The sequence below is a fragment of the Gavialis gangeticus genome, unplaced genomic scaffold, assembly GCF_001723915.1.
Source record: "Gavialis gangeticus isolate Ggan-Ray unplaced genomic scaffold, GavGan_comp1, whole genome shotgun sequence".
NCBI classification, from domain to species: Eukaryota; Metazoa; Chordata; order Crocodylia; family Gavialidae; genus Gavialis; species Gavialis gangeticus.
Window position 1 is genome coordinate 67,261,987 of NW_017729034.1, and position 7,453 is coordinate 67,269,439.

Sequence of the window (7,453 nt, forward strand, 5' to 3'; positions counted from 1 at the left end):
AAAAAAAAGTCCAATAAAACAGTCCCAAACTTGCACAAAAAACAGGGCTTTTTTGGGGGGGGGGGGGTATGTGGCATGTCCAATGTTGTACAGTTTCTATTGACAGCTAAATGATAAGCAGTGCCACTTTTATCATTTGCATGGATTGGTATTTGTTGTGAATATCTTTAGGCTTGGTAGAATGCAATTTTTTTTTTTAGTTTTGACAGATATCAATGTTTATTTTTAAGCATTATTTTCATTTTTTATCTATTTAAATTTTCAGGATCTGTGCAGTTAGGGGTGTGGTGGGCAGATGATTAATGATCACATACCTGGGAAGAGGTAAAACTCTTAAGGGAGAATGACCCATTGCTTTACAGGGACAAAAGCTATTGTTAGGCTCCCAGACACTTTAGCAGAAAAGGTTATAGATACAGGGAGACAGCTAGTTATAATAGGCATTCAAATTACTGGGGGTATTGATCAGCCTGTAAGGAGAAACATCAGCCTCTCAATAGCAAGTATCTTTCAGGGAGATGGGCAATTTGGGGAATTCCAGATTCTCCTGGCAGGAAAGAGTGTTCTAGACCAGGGGCTCACAGCCTTTTTACAACAGCTGGCCACTGCTTTGTTACTAAGCCCCTGCTGCAGGCTGCAAATCAGTACACCCCCAAACAGCTTTATAAAAGCTTTATAATATCACATGTCAAAATAGAAAAAGTAAATATCCATAAATCAATAACCTATACCCACTTTAAATCATTCTGTTCATTTGGTAGTGCATTTGTAAAAAAAATTAAGTAAAAAATTTAAAAATATATATATATTTTAAAAATCACCTTGTTACAGTTACTAGACTGCATAATCTGCTAGATCCAGCAAACTAATCCAGATTTCAAAAACTCTCCAAATTTAGGTTTGTCTCTTTATTGTAGTACAAAACATTGAGCTGTTCAAGTCATTCTTCAGAGAGGCGCATGGGACATTTGTCTTGAATTTTTCTGAACAAACTGAGTCTTTCCACAGACACTAAAGTTACTGGCACTGCAAGTACACATAATGCCACACCAGACACGACAGGCAGTGACTGGGTCTCACTTTTCCAGTAATCAAGTGCTGTTATGTTGCTATCACAAGGCATTTCATGTGCCAAGTACAAGTCAAAGTCGTGCTTGAACTCTCCTGCCTTGCAAGGGAAAATCTGCAGAGTATTTTCATAGCTGCTGTAATTATGTGACATCTGAGCCTTAATAAATGGATCAAACACTTTACAGTTTGCAAAGACAGATCCTGATCCACAGAGTCCATCTGGTACATACATTGCGGGATATGGTTGCCTTCGGTTTGCTTTGAAATTCTGAAGCAGAAGCAAACACTGCAGATAAAATGGGCTGCCATCTAGAGCCCACTGACCTAGTTCCACTTCTTTCAAAGCATTATTTACATCAGCAGCAACATGCAGATCGCAGTTAAGCAGTGTCAATGCAATGCATCAAGGGTGCATTTGTTTCCATTTACAAATGCAGTGTGGATTTTCCCAAAAAATGCACAAGCAAAACATAACTTGCTGTTTCCATGGTCCTTGACCATCATGCATACTTTCACTCCTTTGAAGTGATGGCATTTGGTTCTTTAGTAAGAAAGTCTGTGACACTGTCCCAATGTGCATGAAAGTAATTTGCTGCAGCAAACCAGGAAAACCAGAGATTGCTGGGTGTGGTGGGGGGAAGAAAAAAAAGATATGCAAATCTGACAAATTTGTATTGCAGCTGGCACAGGCTTTAAAAAAATGCTTGCCTTTGCTTGCTAGCTGACATGTTTAAATATTGCTGGGAAATGTAACACAAATCCATTGATGTCACAGAGCTCATCTGTTTTTAATACGTGATCAACAGCCACATAAAAAAGATGAGCAATACATGGTATGTGCACCAGATGTGGATGCATTTATTTCAAGTCCTTCACTAGGCATTGCATGTACATCCTGGAGTCGCTGTTGATTGACAATTTTCCCATGTGAGGACATACTCTCTTTAACACATCCTGAATCCAAACTGACATGACCCCTGTGTTGCAATGAAGAACAGAGGATTTTAACAGAATTTTATTTACAGATTTACTGTCATCACTGTAGAACACTGCAAGGTCAGTAATTGCTGACTGTTCCTGCAAGCCCAGGAGTTTCATCAATTACTAAAGAAAATTTCTCACAACTCAAAACTTGCTTAAATTGCTACTTGTGATGTCCAAACCTCCAGACAAGTATTTTTCTTCCAGTTGACAACATTCTGGGCAAGTACATGGTGCTTGCATATTTGCAAAGCGGAGCATATAGCTCGAACTCCAAGCTACATTCATCAGAATTGCTTCTAAGAACAATGAATATACCACATTGTGAGGAAAATCCGATGCTGCTTTCTTTCATTGTCTCATTCCTCCCAAGCAGGCTTCCATCACAGCCTGTGTTGTCTTTGCTTACCTTTTTTTTTTTTTTTAATTTCAAATGAGTCTAACTGTTCAAATGTTAAGCAATGTGATTTGCTTGTCAGGTGACTTCTGTCTCTCAAACTGTGTAGCGCAAAATCTCCTCATCTCCCTTGCCAGCCTTTTTAACTGTTTTTTAATTCTAGGTTAGGGTATTCACTGTATGATTCTCTATAGATTTTCTTTTGCAACCCACTATTGAAAGGAAACCAAACGACCCATTATTAAAGTGCATTTTAACAGTCCGCTGTAACAAACGTAACTACCACAGGACTGCCACCAGCTGAGCCAAAGAGCTGCCATCAGTCCCAGCTCTGCTCACCTGTAGCTCCCTCATCCACTCTGTCACTTCCTTTGTTCCAATCCCCTGGGGTTTCTAGGTGTTGCAGTCCAAACTACAGCCAACACAGTTCTCCAGGACTGCGGCCCCCTGTCATTACACGCTCCAGTCTTTTTTTACATCACTTTCTGTATGTTTTTATTATTAATGATGGAAATATTCTTTCATCTTCTGAGAGCGAGAGATAATATCAACATTAATCAACACTTACCAATAAAAATTGAGTCCTTCCAAGCCTAGTTATTTGTCATGGACTCAGCTGCCAGGGACTTCCTGGAGCATCACTTTTCCCCCTGTCCTGCTGTTTGGCTCAAGGAACAGACTAAGGTTTGCTTTACACCAGACCCCACAGCTACAGCATGAGAAGCTTTGCCAGCCCCAAGGGATCTCTCCTTTGGGTCATGCAAAATTCTGGGCCTCTCCTCCCCTCTAGAAAAGAGGCATACCTGGAATATCAACTCTTCTGGGATTACACTTTACCACAGGCAAATTGGGTAAGCAACAAAATAGCAAAAGGATTTATTACACAGAAGAAAAATTTACAAGGAAAATGTTAACTTTAGTATGGAAACAGAAAACATTAAAACATACAAATAAATATCTCACCCTTTCTTTTGGATATAGCACAATCTTTTAGAGTCCTGGCAGTATTTTCAGGGATGAGCCTCTCTCTCTTGACTATCAGTTGGGGACCAGGATTCCTGCCCCTACCCCCAGGTGTTGGAAAATCCCAAAACATTTTCTACAGACACGTCCTAGCCAGCATCACAGTTCCCCCTCCACACCCACACACCCACACACCCCCCCTACTTATTCTCCAACAGTCCTCTAGAACAGGGGTTGACAACCTACACCCTACAGGTGAGATCCAGCCTAAGAAGCGACTGGCTCAGGGTTGCAACAGCTCTGGGAATCAGCAGCATGGTCTAGCCAAGGCAGCCGAAGAGGGGCTTTGCAGGCTCTACTGATTGCTGCATTTGGTTTATTCACTCTACTCCTGCCAGTCACCAAAGGAGGAGTCCACCAGATCCACCTGTCTTGTTCTAAATTCTCTTTTCAGCATTTGGTGGGCATTAGGGGTGTGCTGATTTGCAAGCTGCAGCACAGGCTTAGTAACAAGCAGTGGCCAGATGTTATAAAAACGTTGTCAATCCCTGCTCTACAACACTGCTTGCTGCCTGGAGAATCTGGAATTCCCCAAATACTTGATACTGAAAGGCTAAGGTTTCCCCTTACAGGCTGATCAATACCCCCAATAATTTGGCTGCCTATCCTAACAACCAGTTGTCTCTCTGTACCCATAGCACTTTCTGCTAAGTGTCTGAGAGCCTAACAATAGGTTTTGTCCTAGTAAAGCAAGGAGTTGTTGGCCCTTAAGGGTTTTGCCTCCTCCCTGTTCATTAAGTATGCATGTCACTGTTCTTCTGTTGTCCTGGAATCTAGCTACAACTTTTGATTAAGCTGTGTCACAAAATTGCTAAGATGCGCAAAGAAATAACATGATTTATACAACAATGAAGAAGTAACACAAATTAATACAACTGATCATTAGCTTTAGAAAGAGATCAAATGTAAGATCAGTTGAATCAAATTTGGAATAAATATCTGCACAAGACACTTTGAACTCCAAAATCATTCCTCCATTTATCATTTGGGGGTGGCTTTGTAAAAGTGTTCTTATATTTTTACAGTAAAGCTGGAATGGGGAAACAAAACAGTGATTGAGCTGAAGGTTCCTTTCTTATTCAAACAGGGTATAATCACTGAGAATCTGAGCTGGAAAGAGGTAGTTAGCAAGCTAGTCTGAACTCAGTCAAAAGTCAGGGTAGACATGCACCTTTAAAGACTAACAAAAATATATATGAGAGCACAGCTCCATATGCATGTGGAGTACAGGATGCGACCCCAGGCACGTGGGCTGAGGCCCCAGCCAAATTACAATAACCTGAACTGCAGAGAGAAGAGGTCTTCTGTCAAAAAAAGTATCTGATGAGAAATAAAAGACTCTCTCTGATTTGGCAATTAATAAATCTTTGTGGTTGCAAGGATGTAATTGTTTCTTGGTTTTAACTAGGTCAGGAAAGGTGCCTTGTCTTGTCAAACAGATGTATACCTATAGCAGGAAGTTGTATGTAGAGTACAGCTGCCCCAAGAATCCAGCAGAGATGTAAATTGCCAGATAAGGACAAGTATTAGAGTTGCCATGGTAGTAGGCCTTTGTAGAAAGATCCCCTGGCATTGGGTATTTAAAACAGCTTTTAAATTAGCTTCAAGCTGGAAAAATGTACCATGTTCATAACAGCCAGCTACACCATTAAACTTGAATATTTTTCAAACCTAAACTTTTGATGAGCTGAAAAGACATTAGAACACTAATCTTACTGTTACCCACTCTTTTGTATTTGCATTAGTTCAGCCATCTGACTCAACATAATACCAGGCAACTAACATTTTCTGATCAGTGTGGAGTCAGCAAGATTTTACTGACAGGAAGCGACTACCAATGAAGCACTAACACCTGTAAAAAAGTGAAAGCAAAATGATTTTTAAGGTTTAGCATGCTGAAGGGAACAACTAGGTTCTACTTGCTTGTTATATCACACTTCTTGTTCCAAATGCTAGAAAGAACTCAAAGGCATGTTGGGAAATACCAAGCAAACTTACCATTTTGTCCCTGTTAATATTTCTTCTCTGCAAACTAATGTGCTCCAATGATAAAAAGGCAATGGTTAGTGCTTAAATGTACTGAAGCATACAAGATTTTTCACCTTTGTAGTCTAGAACAGTGGTCTCCAAACTTTTTTGATCATGCACCCCTATCAGTAAAAAATGTTTGAGCACGCATCCCCAATATATGAGTGAGGGTGTCACTGTCAACCCCTCTGCATTGTGGAACTCTCACTCTTCCCTCAGGATACCTTGCATACCGTACGTGACACGTGACCGTCTGACATACGGACCAAGTGACGGCGCCACTGCATAAATAGAAGTTCTAATATTTTCTTCCTGCACCCCAATGGATTGGCTTGCACACCCCACTTTGGAGACCACTGGTCTAGAACAGCAGTCAGCAGCCCTTCTAAGGTTGTGACCTAATGCTAGTAGAGGGCATGCAGGCACTAGAACCCAGCTCACTCCGTTTCTCCCAGAGCAGCACAGGGGAAAGTTTCTGCTGAAGATCCCTACTGTCAAATGCTGCTGGCTCCAGCCTCCAGACAACACATTTCCAGCCCCCAACCTAGAATAACTGCAGATAGCCAAATAACTGCTACCTAGACTTGAAGGAAATATGCATTCAAAATTCAGCCCGCAATGTAAAAAGTATTATACATCTAGTCTTTGTCTTGTGATTTTATATTCTTAAGCAATACTACTTTCCAGTTCAGTGAACATAAAGAAAGTTCCATTTGGTTGGCCAATATTTTAAACTTCTTCCTTGCTTCTACCAATATTCCACCTCATTAAGCTATTAGCTATTCTCCAGCAAGATCTTTGTTAAGTTTATAACAATAACAGGCCTGAATTAGAAATATTCTTTGGTAATCCAATCTGAGAAAATAGTACAAAGAGCTTTAATGACAGTGTTAGTAAGTGGTCCCTTCAATTTCTTCTAGAAGCTCAAGATAACCAGATGTTAAGATCCCCATTCTAAAAGAAGTAAGGGGTTCAGAATCATTTGCAAACCTTCAGACATCTTGAAGATCATTTGAATATGTTGATACAAGGCCATACGGAAAATGAGATTTCAAGGATGTAGTTAAGACAGCAAAACTATGCCTGACAAACAACTGACAAAAATTTACCTATAAACCCTGACAAAGACTACAGGCAGGTGGCAAGCCATGACTAATCCTCACTAAAACCAAACTGTGCCAGTTTTACTGTTTACTTCTCTTCCCCTACCAACCCACCTCCCATTTCCCCAGTAGTGCAACTACTTACTCACTGTCAAGAGTCAGGAGCATACTAAATTCTGCTATCTTGTTGCTGTCAGAATTACAGTAGATTTAAACTGACTTTGGTCAAATATATGTCACATGAGGGCAGCTACAGCCATAAAGCTGCTTCAATGAGTGGGTGAAAAAAGCAAGCTTCACCATGGCCAGCCTCTCTGCACATTCTCTGGTCAGTTTTACTGCCAGAAAATGTTAAGATCCTTATGTTTGACACCAGCTAAAAATAACACTCAGATAACCAGATAACCCAGCACAACTTGGAACAAAACAGAATAATATCCCATTTAGAGTCATTCTGAAAACAAAAAAGGGTCAAATAACTATTCACAAAATTTGATTTGAATGAGCTTACTTTTTTGCCAAAAAGATCTCTATCACATGAAATGACAGCAATTACAATAATAGCCTAGTAGCAGAAAGGGAAATTTGATGCTGCCTGTGGGTTTCACAGGCATTTGCTAACAATACAGAAACTGAAGAGATGCCAAAACCTTAGCTTCTGCTCCACTCTGGAAAGGAATGTCCATGGTCCCAGGTCTTCTGCCATTCTCCTCCACTCATGTTTGGGCCCCTCTGTCCTATTCTCCTTCTCCCTACACAAGTAATTCTCAACTAGGGAGTTGAGTGCCTTGAGATCCTCTCAAGGGTGCCACACAATGTCAGCACTGTTAGGTGTGGAAACGTGACTCAC

The 7,453-nt window shown here is 40.6% G+C and overlaps 1 protein-coding gene across 8 annotated transcripts in view; it reads right to left on the reverse strand.

Moving 5' to 3' along the window:
• The window catches only part of QKI (QKI, KH domain containing RNA binding), a 348,918-nt gene that overhangs the window by 262,217 nt on the left and 79,248 nt on the right, over positions 1-7,453 (reverse strand). The window lies entirely within an intron of this gene.